At 51.5% G+C, this 24,568-nt stretch overlaps 1 pseudogene; it reads left to right on the forward strand.

The window, feature by feature from the left end:
* Positions 1–3,384: 3,384 nt before the first annotated feature.
* On the forward strand, positions 3,385–6,661 carry LOC114903813 (annotated as a pseudogene).
* Positions 6,662–24,568: the final 17,907 nt, after the last annotated feature.

Here is a 24,568-nt window from a genome sequence, read left to right on the forward strand (position 1 = left end):
ATGAATATGTTTATGGCCTTGATAGTGGTGATGGTTTCATGAGTATATATTTATCCCCAAACTCATAGAGTTGTATACATTAAATATTTACATATGCTTACATGTCAATTATATCTCAATAAAATTGCTTCTTAAAAAATAAAATGTAGTTAAAAGTGCTACACAGTAACATGGGAAAGTGAGTAGAATATTTAAAAGACAAATCACATGTAGCACAATTATAATAATATAAAAATAAGTTTTTATGTTGAGATAAGTTACAAAGAAATACATGTTTATATTACTTAAAAAAAAAAACAAACCATCAATCATGGAGGTCTTTTCATCCAAGATGGCTCAGACTCTCTTTCCACATTTCATCATAAACGCTTCTGTCACTGTTCAGTCAGACTCCCAGGGGCAGAGCGAGGCTTTGAGTCGCTGACGTTCTAACAGAGACTGATTCATGAGGAGCCGCCTCTGGCTGCCTGGCCAGCTCCGTGCAGTAGAGCCTGTGAAAGACCCTTGTCATGTTTCACCGTGTGGTCCTTCACTAGGATTGGCTAGACTGACTGAGAATTTTAATTTTTTGAAAAAGTTCAAACCATCTTGAAACGCACAAGCCAAGCATCCAGGTGCAGGTGGGAAGGATGAGCATGTTTATTGGGAGGCTCCTCAAGGAGATGCAGAGGCAGGAACCCAGGCTGCCTCCCTGATCCTCTGGCTGGTGTACCCCTTTCCTAGACTCCCTTCCCAAAGCACTCAGTACCCGGGTGCCCAGAGGGAGGGGCGGGGGTGCTGGGAGCACCTGGCATGGGGTCTGAGAAGGTTAAGGGAGCAGGAGGGAGATGTGAGGCTACAGTTGCCCTGGGGGACATCAAATGTCTGGCACTCTTGGCCCCTCCCCATCATCAAGACCAGGTGAATGCTTGTTCCCTGAATATTTCATAAGTCTGCCCCCATTTTCCACCTCTCAAAGTGTCTTTGCTCAAGGCCCATCATTACACACCCCGACTGTGGAATTAGCCCGGAAACTGGCCACCCAGCTTCTTGGCCGGCCTCCATTCTGTTTTCCTCCTAACGGCCAGAGTGACATTTCCAAGGTGGGAATGTGATTTATCAGCCCCTCCTTACAGAATGTCAGTGAGGCATCATCACTTGCAGCTAAAATCCAACTTATTTCTCAGGTGTTCAGGCCCATCCACTTTGGACCCTGTCTGCTGCACCTGCAATACCTCCCTTACTCCCTGCCTCACTTATTGTGCTCAGATAAGACCTAGGAGTTTGTGGTGACCTGCCCACACCAGGCTCCTTCACAGAAGTGTCAGTCTGAGAGCAATGGGAGATGGAGTTGGTGGAATCCAGTTAGGCTTCCTGGAGGAGGTGACTAAGGGTCAAGTCTTAAAAGACAAATAAAGGTTAACAAGGCAAAGAAGAGAGGAAGAGTTTTGGGTTTTATGATTTGCTCAAGGATCTCATGAATCTTCAGCGGTGAAGCTGATGTGACTGCGGCTTGTGTGTGGGAGGGGGAGGGAGAAGGGAGAATTGAGCGTGGCCAACTGGAAGCCGGTCTATATGCCCACTTGGGTCAGGAATGAGGCTGTGGGGTGGCACAAGGTAAGGAGTTGGAGCTGAGACACTTTGGAAAAGCCAGGACCGTGTGGCCTGCAGCCTCAGAGCAAGAGTAGACAAGGAAAACCATGTCCTTCAGCAAGAGGAAATGTCGAGGCTGATATCCGCCTCCACTGGAGGTTTGGATTTTTTTTTTTTAAGTCTCCACAGAAGAAATCAAAATCGCAGGGCTTCAGTTCTTGTGAAGTGGGCCCAAATGTGCATGATCTCTGAGGTCCAACAACTCTAACCTGGGAAATTAACTCAATCAGTGCCCAACAGACGACTGGCCTGGAGGGTCCTGAGCAGAAGCAAGTGCAGTTATTCTGGGTGAAGCTCCTAACCCAGGCAGCAGGATCCTCCCAGGAAAAAGGGGTCCTGTAAAAGGGGGCTCTGAGTTTGATGACAAAGTACACGAGGGAACAATCCACTGTGAGTCACAAGAGCTCCAGTGAATAGACACCAATCTGAAAGAGAAAACAAACAAACACACTTAATACAATTAAGCACATTAGAAAAAGACACCATGAAGAGAAGACAGGAGGATTTGAAAGAGAACCCTAATGGGTTGAAGAACGTCCTCCTAAAATTCATGTCTACTCAGAACTTCAGAATGTGGCCTTATTTAGAAATAGGGTCTTTGTAGAAATGATTATTTAAGAATCTTGAGATGGAAATCATCCTGGATGGAGGGTGGGCCCACAATCCAGTGACTAGAGTCTTTAAAAGAGAAATGACAGAGAGATTTGCACACACAGAGTTGAGAGAAGATGAGCCCGTGAAGGTGGAGACAGAGATGCAGTTAAGCGGCCACAACTAAGGGGCCTCCAGAAGCTAAAAGAGCAAAGGAATGACCCTCCCCTGGAGTATCAGAAGCAGCATGGCCCTCCTGACCCCTTGATTTCACACTTCTGGCCTTCAGGAGGGAATACATTTCTGTTGTTTTAAACCGCCAAGCTCGTGGTAACTTGTTGCAGTAGCCCTAGGAAACAAAGATGAATAAAAAAATGGAAAATAGAGTCTTTGTCATATTTTTATAAACTTCCAGAAAAGCTTGCCCACTCCTGGTTCCAGAGCATGGTGGTCACATGGATCCAAGGACCCCTTGTCCTAATCCTGTGGTGCCCCAGTGTGTGAGACTCACAGGGTAGGATCCACTAATCTGGAGAAGGGTGGTCGGTCTAAAGGCCCACAGGAGCCAGCGGGGGAGGAGGTAAGTAAAGGGGATGGAGACGACTAAGGCCCACTGGAGAGGACCACCTGCATCTGCCTGGGGATGGTAGAGAAGCCAGATGCACTGTGCATGACACGGTCTCCTGTTTATAAAATGGGAAAAAAATTTACAGATACCCCTGCAAACGTGTGCATAAATGTACACACATGTCTAAATATGATTTCAGAGCATGTGAAATGTGTTGAAGGCTGTATATGAGGTTGAAGACATGGATGCTCCCTGGACGGAGGGGTGGACACTCCTATTAGCAGGGAGGAAGGCTGGCCATGCCGAAGGGAGGAAACTGGGCACATGTGATGTGATCATATTCCTGCTTTATGTCAATTATACATGAGAATAAGAAAATATAGAAAATACTAAACAGATATGAAGAATGAAAAGCAATATAAAGTAAAGGGGGTAGCAGCTGCTCAGCTCCAGCCACCAACCCACCACCCCCTAGGGAACATAGCCCAGTGTCACAAGATCACGTCAACATGCCTGGCTGCTGGGCAGGCAGGGCTCAGCCACATCTAGGATGTGCTCTGACGGAGGCACCATTTCCACGCTCACAGATTAGAATGGTGGAGGTGCTGGTGGAAAACTCAGGCAAACCTGTTGCTTTACAGGTGGAGGTATTGTGGCTCAGAGAGGGCACATGCCTTACCCAGGGTCACATAGCTGGAACCCCCATGCCTCTCCTCCAGGTTCTGCTTCTGTGGCACTAAATTGATCCAAAGTTGTCATTTAGCCCTAAGCCCTCACTTTGTGGAGGTAGGTTGGGAACAAATTCGGGGACAGAGAGCATGACACCCTCAGCTGCCCTCAGAGCCAGTGCCCCTACCCCACCCCTGGCAGTGCCCACTGGAAGGCCAGCAGGCTCCAGGGCTCCACTGGCAACTGGGGCTGAAGGAGCCTTGTGAGTCCAGGTAGGTTCTCGGGGTTTGCTCTGTGTTTCTCTTTCTAGCCACAGCTTTTCCCAGGGTTTATTATCAGCAAAGGTGACAAGGCCCCTGATGGCAGGAAGCTGGCTGCAGGCTCAGGCTGCTGACCCTTAAGCCCTGGGGGCACCTCTCGGCCAATAGTCCCTTCGAAACAGGGCAGCTGTCCCTGAGGAGGGAGCGGGCCGGGGAGGAGCTCTCAGTCCCCCACACCCTGGGACCCTTGCAGGAGGTCCTGTGTGAGGCAGGACTGCAGCCCTGCTGGCGGGACTGTCTTGGGCAGGTGACCTGGGCGATTCCCTGGTCTCCATGGTCCTTGCCACGCTCGCCACGTGTCCCCTGTCCCAACCCTGAAACCCCTTTAGGCCCCCGTCCTCCCTCTTTCAGTTCCACTCCAGGCCCCTCCTCCATGGGGAAGGTTGGCTCCATGCCTGCATCCCTTCTGGGTCAGAACACACCTACTGGGTTGCCTCAGGGCCACTCAGACTCCGGAAACCTCCCCAGCTCATCTCCACTCTGCCGCCCCCGCCCCAGTCCCAAGTGCATCCTCAGGGCTGTCACCTGCCAGAGGGCCAGCAGGTGCCTCCTCTTTCAGCTCCTGCCCTTAAGAGGGGGCTTATAATCTGTTCATCCTCCACCCCCTCCCTCCCTGGGATGCCCTGAAAGCCTCCACATCAGCATCCAGACGCAACATCCTTATGCATTTCCACTCCCTTCTTCCCAGCTTGGAAGCTGCTAACCACTCTCCCAGGCCAGAAGAATCCTCACTCAGGTAGGACTATTGCTAGATCCTTCCAGACTCGCACCTGGATGGCAGCTTTAGAGTTTAAAAGCCAAACATATGTTAAGTTATTCTGTGGTTCCCCCAGGATGCTCCACCTTGGAGTAATGCTGGGTTGGTGTCTTTTTTCCCAAATGGAGAAGAGTCACACGTTAAGACAAAATTGGGGTGTGGGGTGTGGGATTCAAACAGTTCCTGCTTCCCATATCATCTTGTCCCCGCTGCCTTGCTCTTACACCATGGCTTATCTCTGTTCACCCCTGAAGCTGCTGGGTCACCGGGTGGGGCTGGGTCGCCTCAGATGGCAGCTCCTTCTAGTGACGGCTGCAGGGAGGAAAGGCCGGGACACATGTCTCTTCAGGTTGCTGTGGAAGGAGGCCATGGCCCTGAAGGTGTGTCCTGGGTCCCAGAGCCTGAGTTTTGGTCCTGGGCTCCCACCCACATGCCCTGCTGAAATGCTGGGCTGTAGAGCAAAGGGCTCAAACTCACAGCTATGGCACGTTTATCTGGGGCTCCCACTTTCTAGCCATGCAATCTTAGGGAAGTACTGAAGTCCCTGAGCCTTAGTTTTCTCATCTGTAAAACGCGGTTAGCAGTACAATCCATGATCCTTTTTCTGAAACACTTCAGGTCAGATATGATTCAGAATTCAGAATTTTTCAGCTTCAATCATGCAACATGGTGTATCTACTCTATAGGACATAACACCCTACCGGAATCTGAAAGCACCTTGTAATCAAACACGTTAGTGTTTCTGCCACCGACCTTTTGAGCGTTCACACTAAGTGAAATAAATAAAAAACATAAATTATCTCACATCTGTGCAGGTCAAATTTTGTTACCAAATGAATTTTTAAAAAATTCTTGTTCCATTTTCAGAGCCTTGAAGGGTTGGGATTGTAGATAAGGACCATCCTAAGCATCCTGTCTGCGTAGATAATGGCACACAGCTGAAAGGGATTAAACAAATGTTCATGGCTTGAGGCCAGACCAAACATGGCTGTGAGCGTTGGGATAAGACAAGTCTCCTGAGAAGGCCAAGGGTGGCGGGTGGGGAGAGTCATTGTGGAGGAGCTGTGTTGTTACCCAAGTGTCTGGGCCATTGGTTCAAACTCCACTGACACTGAGCCTCAGCCGTCACAGGCCCCTGAGCCTTTTCCAGGAGTCTGACTCCAGAGCTGGATTTTTCACTGGCGGGTCCTCAGCAAAGACCACTGCCGTGTCGAGAACATAGACCTGCACGACCATCACGACCTCCACACGGTTGTCCTCAGCTCTTTGACCAGCACGGGCTACTTGCTCAGCCTGCTGCAGCTGCTCTCCACCTGTGTGGCCGTCTCCCTGGTGGCCAGTGTGGGCACCTGGAGTGGGGCCATGGGTATAACTGGTCCACGTTTGGTGCTTCTGCTTCGTTGTGACCTTAACATCTTCATAGTTTGGTTACGTGGGCTCCAGTCCCGCCTCCACCTCTTCTGGGACAGCCTTCTCGTCACCTCTGCCTGCCATGCCACCCTCTTATGCCTCTCGGCCTCCATCGTCTTTGCCATCACCTACATCCAGTTCTTGCCTCACAGCCCCTTTCAGGACCACACCATTGCTGCCACTGCATTCTCTTGGATGGTTTCCGTGGCCTGGACCTGTGCCCTGACTGGCGAGTTCTCCTGCTATATGCTCACCTTGCCAGTCCTGCTCAACAGGCTGGAAATCTTCATGGCCTGTGTCACCTTCGCTTTCATCAACAGCCCCTACCTGTATCAGGAGCAACCGGCCCTGGTGTGATGCGTGGCCGTGTACCCCATCTACTTCCTCCTGGCAGCCACGGCCATCTTGCTGAACTGGTGCAACTGGAACAACAGGCTTCCTATCCCCTCCCCCATTTTCCATTTGGGGCTCACCCTGCTCTCCGTCCTCCTCTACACCTCCGCTGTGGTCCTCTGGCCACTCTACCAGTTCGTCGAGAAGTTCAGCAGGCAGCCCCAGCGATCCAGTGATGTGAGTTGCCATGATAGACTCACCTCCTGTGTGTGCGTCTGGGAACCATGACCGCCTATGGCCATCTTGACAGCCATCAACCTACTGATTTATGTGGTTGACCTGGTGGATTTGGCCCGCCGGTTTTTTTTTATCAGGTTCTGAGGCTCTGCACAGGGCTTCCCGATTCCCTCTTGTCAACGGAGGTTTCTACACCGAGCCCTGACGTCTTCTGATGTCCTCTTCCTGGCTCCCCTCTCTCCCTGCTCACATCCTTCCCCAACCATCTCGCTCTCTTTTCTGCTCCCTTCCCTCCTTCTGCTCTGTCTCCTTCCTGTTTTGTGTGGTTGCCCAGATCCTGTTTTGCCTCTTTCTCTTGCTGCTCTCATCTTTTCTACTTTGGGGCCCATTTTTGGTCATCTTTGTTTTCTCGTCTCCTGTGTCCTGACCGCCTCTTCCCCTTTTCCTTCTTCTGATCCATCGGGATCCTGAGCTTCTTCCTCCTCTGCCCACCGCCCCCCTCCCACCTCCTAAGGTGCTGACTCCACATCACACAGCCCTCTGTGCAGCTGTTCACACCCTGGGCCTCCGGAGGGGCCTCACAGCCAAATCATGCCTGTGCCCCTGGCTGTGCCTTCGTTGGGGTGTGTGCGTGCAGGTTTGGGGTGTGGGGTGGGTAGCTAGCCACTGGGCCTCCTTTCTTCCAGTGGAGGAGGGTGTACAGTGCACCTCCCCTTTAAGTTAAAAAATAAAAAAACCCCTAGAGGTCAATAATTCCCAGTGGGCGGGAGACTTAAAGCAGAGACTTGGACCACTTGGTCCCCCCTCGTGCTCAGCGCCACCTGAGATTGGCTCCAGAAGTTTTGCAGGCTTACTAAAACCCACTGCATAGAGGCCATTTAGAGGAAGCAAAGGGTGGATGCCTTTCATTCCAACTACTCTCAAAGGAATCAAAAAAGGAGCTAGTGAAGGACTGCAGGGTCTTGAAGACAACTGTCTGAAGTATTTGTGAGGGCCAGTGTTCAAAACACTGCTCTCCTGCCTCAGTGTTCAAAACAGCATGTCCGGGGCTTCCCTGGTGGTGCAGTGGTTGAGAATCTGCCGCCAATGCAGGGGACACGGGTTTGAGCCCTGGTCTGGGAGGATCCCACATACCGCGGAGCAACTGGGCCCGTGAGCCAAAGCTACTGAGCCTGCGCGTCTGGAGCCTGTGCTCCGCAACAAGAGAGGCAGCGACAGTGAGAGGCCCGCGCACCGCGATGAAGAGTAGCCCCTGCTCGCCGCAACTAGGGAAAGCCCTTGCACGGAAACGAAGACCTAACACAGCCAAAATAAATAAATAAATAAATAAATAAATAGCATTCCCTTTAAAAAAAAAAAAAAAGAATCCTCCTGCCAATGCAGGGAACATGGGTTCGAGCCCTGGTCTGGGAAGATCCCACATGCCATGGAGCAACTAAGCCCATGTGCCACAACTACTGAGCCTGCATGTCACAACTACTGAAGCCCGTGAGCCTAGAGCCCGTGCTCCGCAACAAGAGAAGCCACTGCAATGAGAAGCCTGCGCACCACAATGGAGAGAAGTCCCCGTTCGCCACAACTAGTGAAAGCCCATGCACAGCAACGAAGACCCAACACAGCCAAAAATAAAAACAAATAGATAAATAAATTTATAAAAAAAAAACAAACAACATGTCCTGCCTCTGCAGGGAGAACAAAATGGCCACTGCCAGCCTTAAAGGTGATGTTAGGTTGGGTTTTTTGTTTTGTTTTTCTTTTCTTTTTCTGGTCAGGAGGGCAAAAATTTGTGAATAGCCCTATTCCTAAAGGGGAAGTTTCTTTTCATTTTTTGTTTTTTCAGAGGGGTGGCTTTGGAGGGTGGGGATCGCTTCTACCATAGTGAAAGGAATCGCATGGCTTGACTGGGTGGAGCACACAGAGGTGTGTTTCTGTGTGCCAGTTGTTTTCTCTGCTGCTTTGTGCTTCTCTGGGACTCATGAATAAGGTGATCTATATGAATGTATAAATGTATATATATATATATTATTTCCAGGAGCTTCTGGTTTGCATCAGCCCCTGCTGTCAATCATAGAGAAAAGCCTTGTCCTTTCTCACATACGTAGTTTTTTTTAACCTCGATATAAAGATAAACAAAACAAAACAAAACAAAAATACCCCAAATCAACAGATTCTAATTGACCCAAATTTGCCTAGATCTCACAAGAGGCCTAGCAGATTTCCCTCCTCACCCAAATCACCTTCTATGGGAGCCCCTCCCACTGTCTCCACACCCACACCTGAGCCAGAGCTTAGGGAGTGGCCCATCCCTGGGAAACTAGAGGTTGGGCCCCATCCCAATGCCCAACATCCTGTCCGCTAACTCTTAAAAGGCCTCTGCCAGCCCCTGGATGCCTCTCTTTAAAGGTGTGTGCCTGTCTGCCTGCTCAGTGTGCGCGTTTGCCTGTGTATGTGCATGTATGTCCGTGTGCACACCGACATTGGCACCATCAGCCCTTTACAGTAACTGGTGGTTGTGAAGACACCAAAGCCTTCTTCCTCTCCTGTTCTCAGCCACAAAGCCTCAGCATCTTTTGAGTCCCCAGGCCCAGAGGGGCCAGGCAAGCAGAGCTGTTGGGGGAGGGGCAGAGGAAGGACCCCCCCCACTGCTGCCATTCACTCCTGTACTGGGATGAAGCATGTGATCTTCACCTAGTGGCAGGTTAGGTGGAGGGGGAGAGCTCCCAGGAGGGGGTCCCCATGACAGGCAAATCTTAAGAAGCAATGCAGTAAAATTAATATTTTAAGGCAAGACAAGAAAAATTTCAACATAGAAATTTTCTCTGCCCATTTGGGGCTCCTCCCTCCCCTCTGGTGTGCATTGTGCATCTGCATTGTGCCTTAACCAGACCTCCCCAAGGGCAGAAATACCTGCTCCACCATAAGGAGCAATTTTCTTCTTCTGGCCTCAGCCATGTAACTCCTTAGAAGATAACACTACTTCCTTATGACCTGATTAATGTCACAGGCTATATTATTTGCACTCTGCCTTTTTTACAGGATAATTGTTTCTTGCATTAACAAATGTGTGATTGAGTCTCTGATAAAAATAATGATGACCAGGTGACTTGAAATGATCGAACCTATGTACAGTCTATAAGACCCATGATTATAATAGTGACACTCTAGATTCGGAAAGGAGCAACAGGAGGGAACGATTTCCTGGAGCTGACAGACTAGTAAGACGGCTGGTCCAGAGGATTTTGGCTACTGTTACCAGGACTAGGTGAGTAACAGCATCTTGAGTGCCCTGAAATGGGCATTCCTAGCGCCTTGGGACAAATTTGCGAAGAAATGCCTCCCAAACCCTGGTCAAAATTAAGGCCGAAAGGGAGAGGATTGTGAAATAAAAAATGTTGCCCACCACCCAGTTCTGCAAGAATCAAGTCATTAGCCACTGCAGTCGCTGACCTACAATCCACCCTGAAGGGAATTTAGGTCGAACATCAGGATGAGACACAATGATCTGGGAACACTGGCAGAACTGGCCATCAGATAGCCAGAGTTTTTCAGGAGATATTTTTATGAACCCAGTTTCTTGCATCTTCCCATACTTAGAAAAGCACTAAAACCATTAATTATGGTCTCTGGTCCTTTCGAAGACCAATAACTTTGCCAAGATGTGTGATTGGTTGCATGTACTCCTTCCCCCAAATCACATACATACTGGGCTCCTGCCTTACCTGTTCAGAACAGTTCTCAGAGCTTTCTGAAAGACTGTCTCTTGGGTCATATTCCTCAGGCTGGCTCAAATAAAATTTTCCATTTCTTTCTTAGATTGACTATTGATTAATTTTTCATCAACAAAAGCTAGTATGCATTGATCTCCCCCCAGTCTGTGTGCAGGAATGTCATATTCTTCTATTTTCCTGAATCAAATTGAACATAGCCCTGGAACCTCACTGCCCAGGAGGATGGAAATATCTCTGTGGTTTAGTAAAAGAATTGCCAAGGATGTGCTCACCTGAGGCACTCATTGTACAAGCCTCATGGTTCATGAGGGCAGCAACTCCATCCCTCTTATTTGGTGGGGGTTAAGGGTCATTTGTCACAATTCCAAAGCAAGGTCCAGTCCTCTCACTATGGACCTCAAAAGAAAATGTACAGGTCCCCTGCTTAGTTCAACCCTCTCGTCACAGAGAAGGTGCAGCTGGATCCCAGGGAGGGGGCAGGATTTGTCCAGAGTCACACTGTGTTTGGCAGAGTCAAAGACAGGACCCAGGTTTCCTGGTTCCCAGGCCGGCTGACTTTCCACTGCCCCACGTTGCTTGTTACAAGTGTGGCAGCAGCATCCTCCAGGCTGGGCTTATGCTCCATCCACCCTAGTTCTGCCACAAACCTGCCACATCACCCTGAGGAGGTCACTCACTGCTGGGTGAGTCAGTTTCCTCATCTACAAGATGGCGGAGGGGGTGCCAGAGACCCCTGGTCCCCCTCCCAACCCTGCCTCTTCCCGGTGCCCCTGGACTGTGCCAGTCTGGGAGACTCAGATGTGGAGGTGGAAGCCAGCTCCCTCCCCTCTGTCCACCATCTGCTTGTTTCCCTCTTGGCTGTTGCACCCTGTTTATTGGTTACATCCTTCCTGATTAGACAGACCCTCCTTTACCACAACCTCTGCTTGGCAGTAAACATACTTCTCTTTCACAACATGAGTTTCCTCAGTCACTTACCGGTAGTCAGACTGTCCAGTGATTCTTTTCAAAAACACAAACTGCTTCCAGGTACCTCCACAGTCTGAGGTCCCCCAGACGCCCTTGTTCCTGCACATTCTTGACTTCCCACTTCTTCAGAATCCAGCTCAGCAGCCTCAGTGCTCTCGCCCTGTTTGGGGATCTCGTGTTCCTTTAGGGAACGCAAAGTCCTTTCTGCTGGGATACAGAGGGGCTGATCCCAAGCAGAGCAAGGGGAAACGGAAGTCCAGAGTGAGAGAGATGCAGATCCAGGGTCCTCGGCTGGGTCCACAGTCACTCGTGGTCCTGCCTCCGGTGAAGTGGCCCCACTGCCCTGGTCTGGTCCCCTGGGGATGAACCGTGAGTAGTCTGGAGGGCAGAGCCCAAGAGATCTGGTTTCTAGTTCCAACTCTGCCCCAGGGTAACTCATGACCACAGGTGAGTCTAGTCCCTGCTCTGAGCCTCAACTTTCCACTCATAAGGTGAGCAGATTGGGCTAAAATCGTGGTCTGGAGCCCTAGGATTCTGGTGAGGCAGTGGGGTAGCAAGTAGGGTTTTGGCCTCACCCAGCACCTTCTCTACCCCAAGCAGCCTGGCATGAATCAAGCTCCACCCAAGATCTCATTTGAAAATAAGATTGGACACAACCATTGCTCATCTTTAGGACGCTGGTTCATAAACCAAGGTACAGACAGAAGAGGGAGTACTATACAGCTGGAAAAAATGAGGATGCTCTCAAAATAATAATAAGGAAATATCTCCAGGATATATTTACTCAAAACAGCAAGATACAAAACGATGTCTAGTATGCTATTTGTATGTAACAAAATGGGGAGAAAAAAAATTAACCTGTATAAACTTGATCTGCATCAAGAAGCACGGAAAGGACTCCCGTGAGTGCCATGGAGCAGTTATCTGGTACTGATGGGAGAGGGGAGCTGAGGGGAGAGTGGAGGGAGCCCCAGGTAGAAGCAAGGTTTCTCACTGTATGGCTTTTTAGAGCATTTTGATTTTGAAACATGTAAGGAAATTACTTTTTATGACAACAAAATTTAAGTTTGAAAAATATACCATGTGGAGAAGAAGGGTCAGGGAAAGGATAGTTGGCCAGATGGTCTCCATATGCCCTGCAGCCTTGATGGACAGGCTGGGGGAGGGGCTGAAAGATGCCCACACATGCCTGTCTGCAAAGGCAGAGGGATGGGAGGCCCCTTAGGTCCCGGGGTCTGGGTCAGAGGAGCTGTGGCACCCAAGCCCACCTGCTGGGTGGTCAGGGCCTCCCCCAGCCCTTTAGCACACACAGCTGATGGACAAGCCCCCGGTTCCAAGGCTCAGGCCCTTTCCTAGCTCTCTGCCTGGCCTGGGCTCCCTGTCTGCGGGGCAGCGGCCAGAGCCGCCCCACCCAGTGGGTGGAGCCTCCTCCACACAGCGATGACTCCAGCTGACGCCAGCCCCAGACTGTGGCCTGAGCCGCGTCCAAAACAGAGTCCAGGGCACAGATGTTCCCATTTTCTGGCTCTGGACCAGCTTCTTGGAAAAATCACGGAGCCGGCCTTCCTCAATTTACCTTTGAGTGGAGAGAAGAGGGACCCTTTTCTCCTGCGGCCTCGGGCACCTGGCTCTCTGCCCTGGTTGGGGGCAGCAGTGCTGGCTGCCAATCCATGCGGCCCTTGTCTGTGTGGCTGGCTCCTGTCTGAAGGTCCCTGTGCAGAAGCGGGTGGGTGGAAAGAGGATGGTGAGGTTCCAATCAGCTCCTGCCAAAAGTCTCCACACTCCTGGCATTTTCTGGCTGGCTTGCCAATAGGAAGTGGTCTGGCTGAGATGGGAGTGCTGCTGCAGGACCTATGGGTGGGGCACTGCAGTCACAGCAGGACGCACAGGAGCAAGGAGATGACTCCTGGAACCAAGAGAAGAGGGAAAGGGCTCAGCATTTACCGAGGTTCTATTACCTGCTGAGCTTTGCAAGGAGACAGACCTGTATTCAAACCCAGGCTCTGTCAGGGAGTAGCTGTGTGACCTTGTTTAAATTACATAATGTACTCTCTGAGCCTCAGTTTCATAATCTATAAAATGGGGATGACAATAATAGTATCCCTGAAGATGAAATGAAATAGAGGTAATAAGTCACCTAATCAGACATTTTGTACGAAAAAGTATTGGCTACTCTCTCCCTTTGGGTATAAATTTCAAGGTCAATGCCAAGCAGAGTTTAAGATCCAAACTCACATGACTGGGTTCAAATCCCAGCTCTGCCACTTACTACCTGTATGATCTTGGGCCAGCTAACCTCTCTGCGCCTGTGAAAATGGGGACAGTGAGTACATAGTTCACAGGGCTGCTGGGAAGAACAAATGAATCCAGAACAGTGCTTGACCTGCAGTGAGCACGACACGTGTGACCTCTTATAATTGCTGTGTCAACGACAGCCCAGCTGCAGCCCAAGTTCTCATGGACCCTTTCTTAGCTGACAAAACGTGTGAGCTGTAATCTGAGGTCTCTTCCAGAGACAGCTGGGCTGGTGAGGGTTCGTCCTAGTTGGCCTTTTCTGGGTCTGCTTCTGACCAGGGGTGGGGAGATGGGGGATGGATGCTCAGGCCAAGCCCATCCCCTCACCTCCACTCCAACCTGCATCTGTTTTCCATAAATCCTTCCAGCGCTTTGCCTGGAAGGAGAGTGAGCTTCCTCAGGAAACGAAGTTCTCCAAAACCACCCATCTGGGCAACCAGGCTGCTCATGGGGTGGGAGTGTGGGTCCCTCTCGGCCTCCTTCCCTCCTTACATTGGCCCTGACAAGCCTCAGGGCCAATGACACTCTCTTAGCACTACTGTCAAGGGAAGTCACTCCCCTTGTCCCAGCTGCAGCCGGCCTGCCCCTCAGGCTCCCGGCTGCCCACTGCTGCCAGCAGCACAGCATCCCTCAGGCCACCTGGTGACCGCAGTGGTCCAAGTCCGTGCTGAGCTGGGGCCAGCTGCCCATCAGCCCAGACCACCCGCCCCCCCAGTAACACTCTTGTTGCTAGTCTGGGACCACTCCTTATGCAAAACGAAAGAGCTTGTGGTTCTTTCTGCCACTTTGGGCAGAAGGAGGCACTTCCAGAATATTCTGTTGCTGCACCCTGGCAGAGGCTGGCAGGGCCCCAGATTCCTCCATCATTTCTTTCACCCTCTGCCCCCTACCACAACACCCTGGCACCCCAGCTTTCTTCTTCCCCCCAAACTCAGTTTAAGCTTTGTTCCTGTTGTCAACCGGAACTTGCTCAAATATAGGCACATAAAGACACCATTTTCTATATCTTCAAGTAAATAGGGCAGGTCAGCCAGCAGCCCATTAGTAGGAAGCCATAACTTTTGTCTTGAAGTAAGCCTGATATGTTATGAGTATATTATTATGGCCCTCTTACAAAATAGAACGCAAAACTCTACATTTACTTTCAAGTAAAACAGGAGACTTCAAAGATAAACACTAGAATATAGATCCACCAAGTAAGGGTATTGTCTCTTTCGTTCATTAATATATTCTCAGTGCTGAGAAGAGGGCCTGGAACAGATGTTTGCTGACTGTATATAGCACAAGAGCACAGCCTGAGGATCCAGGCTGGACCTCCTGACCTGTGCATTCCAGCCCTTCTGCCTTTAGGGAAAATGTTTGAGAATCAGTGATTCGTGTGTTATTTCATTTCATCCTCCTAATAACTCCAAGGTATTGTGTGATGCACACCTCCCTGCATGGATCCATTGAGAACCTGAATTCCCCACCGTATTTGAGGATGCCTCCCTCTTGTGAGTCTTGGTGAGAGACTGGGCCTCACCCTAATAAAAAACTTAAAAGGCCAGACAAATATTTGACCTGACCCACAAGTGGGGCCTGGACACACACCTAAGGAAGAGGTGACACACAGAAACCAGGTCACATCAGAATTCCTTCTGCCGGGGCTTGAAGTAGCTAGCACCCAGTGTGTGCTTCCAATGGCCAAGGTGCCTGGACCAGCCTGCCCAGCACCACTCCTTCCTTGTCTGAGACTGTTCTCAGGCTGGTCCGTCCCTAGTAATTCTCCAAGCTACCCAGCATCCTTCTAGTATAGTTGTTCTCTGCTTAAGTTGCCAGAGAGGTTTTCTGCAGGGAGTAATCAAGAATCTTCATGTCTAAAAGCAAGTACTATTATTTCCATTTTCTGGATGAGGAAACTGAGGCTTAACAGTAGCATTGCTTGAGCACAGTACTAATTGTGCCAGGCTGTCCTCTGGTCTCAGTTCAGGGATGGGGGGCAGGTTAGGCATGTAAGGGGAAAGGCCCTGAGATGACAAAGAGGAATTGGAAGAGCTCTCAGTGGCTAGAGAGAGGGAAGTGATTAGGCTGTAGAAGTAGAAAGGGCTCAGAGCATACTGGGCTTTGGAGGTGACGCTTTGGAATTTGTGTTTCATCCTAAGAGAAGCCGTCAAAGGTATCTTAGTTTTTCAGTCCAAAGAGAAATTGAGGGAAAGGATGGAAATAGAGGCATCAGCTGGAAGCTTATGGCAGGTGTCCAGTGAGAGGGATGAATGGATTACAAGTACATCTTTGTTCAAGGCTGCCTTTCACTGGGCAAGCCTCTGTGACCACCCCTCCACTTCATTGTCTCTGACCCTCACACTAACACTGGGAGGGTTATTATTACCCCCAATCTACAGATCAGGAACAAGAACCTCAGCAGGGCTAGCACTCAGGACCTCCCAGCCCAGAAACCACTGAGCAGGGCCTGGCCTCCGGCCCTCTGCCCACCAGGTCCTGCCCTTCCCTCAACTGCACCTCGGGCCAGGCTCCTGGGGCTTCCAAATGGCAGGGGAGCTTCAGCCGTGGTCGCTGTCTTCCAGCCTTTTCCTTCCCTTAGAGGAAAGATGCTAGTTCACATAGAAAGAACTTTTATTAAAAGTCTGCCCCTCCTTTCCGTAGACTCCAGTGAGTCCCGGGTGCAGTTAACTCTGAACCTCCAGGCCCGGCCAGCTCCCCCTTAGCCTGAGCTCTTCCTCCAGACGGAGGGTCTTGGGTGGGGGTCCGTCAAGCAGAACCGCTCCCGCCTCCACTGGAGGACACCTCGGGAGCAGAGCTGGGACTGGTTGGCAGGGCGGAGTCTGTATCCCTCTCCCTCTGTCCGAGCCCTAAACGCTGGGGGGATGGGCAGGGCAACGAAGAGGTGAGGATGTCCAGTCTTGAGCGAGGGACCAGCTTAGTGCCCTAAACTCAGGTCCCCAACAGCACCCCCTGGGCTCCCCAGCACCTGGGAACAGAGGCCAGAGGTTCTGCCAGGAAACACAGCACATCGCTTGAACTCAGGGTGCTGGGCCCAGGCCAGCGTTTGCCTTTTCTTCCACGTCTCAGCAAAGCTACTCAAACCCTCTCAACCCCCAGCAGGAAAAGCATATGTTCTTTCCATATAGAGGAGAAATTGTTCCACGAGTGAGTAAGGTTCTTGGGCACGGAGCCAGGCTCAGCCCACAGCATGCTGGGCAGGAAGCAGGCAGCTTTCGTACCACTCCTGGAACCAGACTGGGCTGCATCCTCACCTTCCAAGATCTTTGGATGGGGCCGGGCTCTGGGGAGCAGGGGCGGGACGTGTACCTGAAGACAGTTAGCAGGTCAGGGTAGAGAGTCCTTTCCCTGCATAGAAGCTCTTTTCTCCATTCGGGCTGGGCTGTGGGCGGAGGAGGGAGGGAAGGAGGGAAGGCTATGGGGTTTGAGAGGGGCGGGCGCCCTTTCCAATCCCTTCCTCATTCCAGCAGCAAACAGGTCTGAGTCAGAGGTGACCCCGGTGAGCTCAGAGAGGCAGGGCCACTTTAGACTGTCCTTTCCAAACACCCCAGGTTCCCCTTGATGCCTTCAGGGTGAGGGGGCAGGAGATGATCACGTCCCTGTGTCGTAGTTCATTCTGCCAGAGCCCCGTGAACATACAGGTCTTTCCAAAGGCAGCCCTGGGCTGGAGGACGCAGCTGCTTCCCTGGGCTCAACTGAGTCCTGGTGTCTATTTGACTCATTTGTTAAGCATCCACTGAGAATGGGGCTGGGGAATTGGGCAGAGAAGGGACGGGGAGGCCAGTGTTGGGGTGGGTGGAGGGGCAGAGGGGAAATTGGTCAGGCTCCACATAAGGGAAAACATTGAAGAAACTGGGGATGTTTAACCTGGAAAGTCGGAGACTCAGGGTTGAGACGGGAGACATGAAGATGATGTGAAGATGGGTGGCAGGTCACCATGTAGAGGTGACACTGGATTTATCCTGGTTGGAAGCTTCAGTGGGGAAGCCCTGTGTGTATAGATCAGGGACCTCAGCCCTCCCTCTGAGCAGAGCTTAGGAGACAGTGAATCATCTGTCCTTGGACATATCCAGGCCAAGGGTCCATGGCCCCCTGGTGAAAGGAGTCAGGTGGTAGGGGGGAGGTGGAGTAGGGCTCAGGCCTCAACCTGGTGGCCTGTGGTCCAGACACAGCCCTGAAGATGTTCCCATGGGCCAGGGTTTCTGCACAGCCAAGGTCAGCTGGGCCGAGTTGCAACTGCCCAGTGCAGCCGGGCCTGCATTCCTAGTTCTGACAAATATCAGGCCTGGGTCACTCACTTGTTCCCGGACGGGCCCCTTAGGCATTTGGGTTGTGAGCCCTGACCACACTCATCACCCTCCGCCTCTCTAGGTTCACCCGCAGGCCCACCTGGGGCAGGAAGGGAGGCGGCAGGACCTTCCCACGGGCTCAGGTGGGAGCACATGGCACGAGTGCCCGGCAATGACTGTGATGCCAGATGGCATCTGGACCCCACCCGGCTCGAGACCCCCCACTGCCCACCCCTCCCCCCCGCCCACACGCTGCCACGCTGCCAGGGTCTATCATGGTCTCAGGGATGGGTTGTTTCCACCCAGGGAGCAGAGTCACACATGGGGCCTCCTGCCCTGGAGCAGAGACAGTCCCTAGGACAGGTGCTCTGTGAGCTGAGATGAGGGACAACATAAGGACGTGTGCCCTCCCCCTGGCCCAGGAGGACGGCCCAGGGCAGGATGCCGGCAGCAGTGGGGGAGATGGAAGGTGACCGGTGGACTGGGGGGCAAAGGGGACTGGACACTAACCTGGGGAAGCACAGTGGGGCAGCTAAAGGGATTGGGAAGAAGAGACTGGAAGGCAAGGTGGTGCTGAGAAGCCCAGCTCTCCCTTCTCCCTCTTGACTGGGACGGACCCTGACCTACGCTTTTCAGATCTGAGGGCAGAAGACCAGGAGGGAGTGGTCTTCATGGGGAGGAGATTCCAGCTGATGCCTGACCAGACTGGGGCAGATTTCACCGTGGCCCCATTTGTTTCCATGACGGCTACAGGAGTTGGGACTAATATCCCCATTTTACAGAGGAGGAGACTGAGGTGAGACTTGCCCAGGGATGAGTAGAGCCACTAGGTAACAGCAGGGCTCCTGGGTGTGTCCCAGGTCTGCTCTCTGAGGATCTGCTCTGGGCCACTGGGAGTGGGTCTGCTGAGCTCACAGAGGAAGACACTCAAGCCAGGTCAGCTGACTGAAGCTGGGGTCCCTCTGGAGCATCAACCCATGTGCTTCCCACGTGACTGTGCTTCCCTCCACTGAGAAGCTGGCTGTGCAGGAGGCAGGGAGCTCATGCTTTGAGAAGCACTGCCCAAGCAACAGGTGACTATAATGTGCAGCCACGGATGAGCCACCGGCCTAAGGACTGAGCACCACCAGGCGGACACCTATCACCGGTCCAGCCTAGCCCCTTGGGAAGTGGAGTAGGGCCATTTCCCTTGGCTGCCTGTTCATACAGAGAGTGGCCACTGCCTTGCAGGATGTGTCCTAAATAGCCCACTACATGGAAGGGGGCTCCAGGTGAGGTTAAGAACCCAAGGGATTCAAATCCAGGCCCATCCGACCCCAAACTCCAGTACTTTTCAGTCAGACATCTTTACAATGGCAGCCTCCCATTTGTAGCACTGACCTCTGGGGACCTGGTCTGGGAGGGCGGGGAGGTGCAGCCTGACCTCTCCGGTCTCTCTCCTGCCCTGGGTCTAGGGTTTAGGGTCTTGACTTCTGCTCTTATTATTTTTATGAACCTTGGAAGCAGGTCGGGGGTGGGGGGTGGGGGGGAGGGGGGAGGGCTGGCTGCCTGTCTGGCTGTGCGTGGCCACCAGGTGGAGCCCTTGGGCCGTCTCCCCACAGATTGCTTTGCAGGCAGAACCAGCAGGAGGGACACTCTGGCAGGAGGTGTGAGGGACTGGGTCTTTAACATGGTTAGGTGGCTGCTCCAGGGACCCTCTAGATGCCCTCGCTCAGCCACTGAGCTGCTCAGAGGGGGCTAGTGCAGTGGCCCTGAGAGGTCTAGTGATGAGAAGGTAAATACACCTTGAGTTGCCAACATGGTGCTCACTGGTGACCTGGTGAGAACGGTTTCCACGGAGAGGTGGGAACAGAAGTCAGAGCCAGGGTTAGAGCAAGTGGGAGGAGGGAAAATGGAGAGGGGGGGTGTAGATCGTGTGCAGGATGCTTGTGGAGAAAGGGTGCAAAGGACAATAGCTGGGCAGGTGTAGGATGAAGTGTTTTCTCTTGTTGAAGGATTTTCTTCCAGCCTGGCCTGGAAGGTGAGCCCAGGCTCCCTGACTCCCAGCCCAAGGTTCCTTCCAGGGCTTCAGGCTTCCTTGAGAGGAGAGGAACAAGGCTTGCCAGAGGAAAAGCTTTCCCAAAGGAAATCTCTAACCAGACCTCCTGCTTCTGGCTCTGGAGTTTGGATGTCCCCAGGGGAGAGAAAAGCTGGGGAGGCCCCCCTACCCCCCAGGTGGGCCCCGAGGTGAGGGTCAGTCCCCAGAGGGCAGCGTGTGCTGTGGCCCCGGCCCCTCTCCCGGGCTCCCTGCCTCCTGCCCAGCCAGCTTCTCAGCGGAGGGAAGCACAGTCACGTGGGAAGCACATGGGTTGATGCTCTAGAGAGACTCCAGTTTCAGTCAGCAGACCGGGCTTGAGTGTCTCCCTCTGTGAGCTCAGGGTCCCCGGCCATCAAAGGGGCTGAGAAGGGGACTGAGATCCCATAGGCAGGGTGTCCAGCCCCGGGCTGGGGGTGGTGGGGACCCATAAACAGCAGCATCACTACTGATCCTAATAGAAGGAAGAGCTGCTCCTGATGTCCCTCTAGACTCCGGAACTCCCTGGGTCCCCACCCACCTGGGGTCGTGCTGGCTGGTTTCCCTCTCTCCTCCTCACTCTCCTGTGAGATCCTTGAGGTCAGGGCTGCTCCAGCGCTCATCTCATTATTCCCAGAACTTGCCACAGACCCTGGTGCTCTGCCAGGGAGTGAGGAGATGGATGGAGTGATGGAAGGAAAGGAGGACGGAGGGATGAATCCATTCTCACCCGGCACTGGAATAAGAAGTCTCGTGTCTGACCTAAACATCCTTTCCTCCTTAAGCTCCCCCACCTGACAGAGCTCCTCTCCTTCCCTCAGCGATCACACATCACACAGCCCAGCACAGCATGAGGACCAAGTAACACAGTGGCCGACATTTATCAAGGGCTCGCTGGGCACCAGGCACAGTTCTAGGTGCCTCACATGTATAATCTCATGTATAGAAGATGCTATTATTCTGCTCATTTTATGATGAGGAAGCTGAGGTACAGGGAGGCTGAGTAACTTGACCAAAGTTATACAGAGATTAAGTGTTAAGTCTGGGACTGGAATCACATTAGGGGAAAAGATGCTTGGGAATTCCTCACCGTGTAGGGGAACTGACAAATCAAGTCTTCTGTAGCAGCACAAGTCCCATCCCTGGCTTGGAGAGGAAAGTATCCCAGGACAATGGGTGAGTGAGGGTCAGCACTCAGGGGTCCTGGTTTCAGCACCAGGCACTGGAAAATGGAATTCAACCAATATTTATTGGTATCTGCTATGTGCAATGCATGTTGTAGCTTCTCCTAGTTTAAAACAAAACAAAAGCAAACACTCGATTCTACATCCTTCCAGCTATTGTCCTTTGCACTCTTTCTCCACAAGCATCCTGCACACGATCTACACCCCCCCTCTCCATTTTCCCTCCTCCCACTTGCTCTAACCCCGGCTCTGACTTCTGTTCCCACCTCTCCGTGGAAACCGTTCTCACCAGGTCACCAGTGAGCACCATGTTGGCAACTCAAGGTGTATTTACCTTCTCATCACTAGACCTCTCAGCATAATTCACCTGAGTCAGGAAGCCCTTCTCTGGAGAGACTTTCCTCCTGCTGCTCAGCCTCTCCTCCATCTTTCTCCCCCTCCTTCTCCTCCTCTCCTATCGTCTGAGTGTCTCAGGTCCTCAGAACTTGGGCCTAGCAAACACCTGCCATGTGCCACGCCCTCTTCTCAGCACTGGGAATACATTAATGAACAAAGGAGAGGTTACCTCTACTTGATGGATCTATATTCTGGTGTTTATCTTTGAAGCCTCACGTTTTACTTGAAAGCGAATGCAACGTTTTGCATTCTATTTTGTAACAGGGCCATTGTAATATACCCATAACATATCAGGGTTTGTTTTCATACAAAAGCAGTGGCTTCCTGCTCTTGGGATCTTGGCTGTCCCGACTATTTGCTCAAAGATACAGAAAACTGACTTTATCTGCCTATGTTTGACACAAAGAACAAAGTTTTCCTTGGTGTGTGGAAGGGGAGAAGAGAAAGCTGGGGTGCCAAGGCCCTTGGGAGGGGCGGGCCAGAGGGTGAGAGAGATGATGGAGGGATCTGGGGCCCTGCCAGCCTCTGCCAGGGTCCAGGAACAGAATATTCTGGAAGTGCCTCCTTTTCCCTAAAGCACCAGAAAAAGCCACAGGCTTATCATTAAAAAGTTTACAAATAACAAATGCTGGCAAGGGTGTGGAGAAAAGGGAACCCTCTTACCCTGTTCGTGGGAATGTAAGTTGGTGCAGCCACTGTGGAAAACAGTATGGAGGTTCCTCACTAAACTAAAAATAGAGTTGCCATATGGTCCAGCAATCCCACTCCTGGGCATATACCTATACAAAGCTATAATTCAAAAAGATACATGCACCCCAATGTTCATAGCAGCACTGTTTACAATAGCCAAGACATGGAAGCAACCTAAATGTTCATCGTCATATGAATGGATAAAGAAGATGTGGTATATATATATATATATATATATATATATATATATATATATATACATACCAAATAGTGCCGCAACTTGGATGGACCTAGAGATTATCATACTAAACGAAAGTCAGAAAGAGAAAGACAAATACCATATGATATCATTTATATCTGAATCTAAAATATGACAAATCAACATACCTACGAAAAAAAAACATACTCAGATATAGAGAACAGACTTGTGGTTGCCAAGACGGATGGGGAGTGGTGAGGGATGGATTGGGAGTTTGGGATTAGCAGAGGCAAACTATGATACACAGAATGGATAAACAACAAGGTCCTACTGTGTAGCACAGGGAACTACATTTAAGAGTGATAAACCAAAATGGAAAAGAATATGAAAAGGAATATATACACACGTAACTGAGTCACTTTGCTGTACGGAAAAAATTAACACAACATTGTAAATCAACTATACTTCAATAAAATAAAATTTAAAAGCCACAGTCTTTCTTTTATGGGATTTGCGTAAGGAGTGGTCCGAGACTAACGACAAGAGTGTTAAGGGGGGCAGTGATCTGGGCTAATGGGCAGCTGGCCCCGGCTCAGCATGGACTTGGACCACTGTGGTCACCAGGTGGCCATGCTGTGCTGCTGGCAGCAGTGGACAGCCAGGAGCCCGAGGGGCAGGCGGGCTGCATCTAGGACCAGGGGAGTGACTTCCATTGGTGGCGGTGCCAGGAGAGTGTCATTGGCCCTAAGGTTAGTCAGGGACAATGTAAGGAGGGAAGGAGGCCCAGAGGGACACTCCCACCCCATGAGCAGCCTGGTTGCCCAAATGGGTGGTTTTGGAGAACTTTGTTTCCTGAGGAAGCTCACTCTCCTTCCAGGCAAAGCGCTGGAAGGATTTATGGAAAACAGATGCTGGTTGGAGTGGAGGTGAGGGGATGGGCTTGATCTGAGCACCCACCCCCCATCTCACCACCCCTGGTCAGAAGCAGACCCAGAAAAGGCCAACTAGGACAAACCCTCACCAGCCCAGCCTGGCTCCAGAAGAGACCTCAGATTACAGCTCACACATTTTGTCAGCTAAGAAAGGGGGTCCATGAGAACTTGGGCTGCAGCTGGGCTGTCGATGACACAACAATTATAAGAGGTCACACGTGTCGTGCTCACTGCAGGTCAAGCACTGCTCTGGATTCATTTGTTCTTCCCAGCAGCCCTGTGAACTATGTACTCACTGTCCCCATTTTCACAGGCGCAGAGAGGTTAGCTGGCCCAAGATCACACAGGAAGTAAGTGGCAGAGCTGGGATTTGAACCTGGGCACTTGGATTTAGGATATTAAACTCTGCTTAGCATTAACATTGCACCTTATACCTAAGAAAGATAGAGTAGCCAATCTTTTTCAGCACCATCTGTCTGACTTATTACATCTATTTTATTTCATCTTCAGGGATATTATTATTGTCATCTCCAATTTGTATATGATGAAACTGAGGCTCAGAGAATATGTTATGTAACTTGTTCAAGGTCACACAGTTACTCCCTGACAGAGCTTGGGTTTGAATACAAATCTGTCTCACTGCAGAGCTCAGCACATAATAGAACCTCAGTAAATTCTGAGTCCCTTCCCTCTTCTCTTGGGTCCAGGAATCATCTCCTGGGTCCTGTGTATTCTGTTTGGGCTGCAGTGCCCCACCCAGAGGTCCTGCATCAGTACTCCCATCTCAGCTAGACCACTTCCTATTGGCAAACCAGCCAAAAAGAAGGATTGAGAGCATGGAGACCTTAGACAGTGGCTGACTGGAGCCTCTTCACCTGTCATCAGTCCACCTACATCCCTAGAGGGACCAGCCACACAGACAAGGGCCACATGGATTGGCTGCCTACACAAGCCCCTGAGGCAGGCAGCCAGGTACCGAAGACCACAGGAGAGAAGGGTCCCTCTTCCCTCCACTCAAAGGTGGATTGAGCAAGGCTGGCTCCATGATTTTCCCAAGAAGCTCATCCAGAGCCAGAGAATGGGAACATATGTGCCCTGGGCTCTGTTCTGTGCTCAGGCCACAGTCTGGGGTTGGTGTCACCTGGAGTCACCCCTTGGTGGAGGAGGCTCTGGCTGGCCAGCTGATGAGGGCAGCCTCTGGCCACTGCCCCAGGAGACAGCAAGCTCAGGCCAGGCAGGGAGCAAGGAAAGGGCCTGAGGCTTGGGCATCAGAGGGCTTCTCCTTAACTGTGTGTGCTAAAGGGCTGGGGGAGGCC

The sequence above is a fragment of the Monodon monoceros genome, unplaced genomic scaffold (genome assembly GCF_005190385.1).
Source record: "Monodon monoceros isolate NGI ecotype Baffin Bay Population unplaced genomic scaffold, NGI_Narwhal_1 Super_Scaffold_21, whole genome shotgun sequence".
Lineage (NCBI taxonomy): Eukaryota > Metazoa > Chordata > Mammalia > Artiodactyla > Monodontidae > Monodon > Monodon monoceros.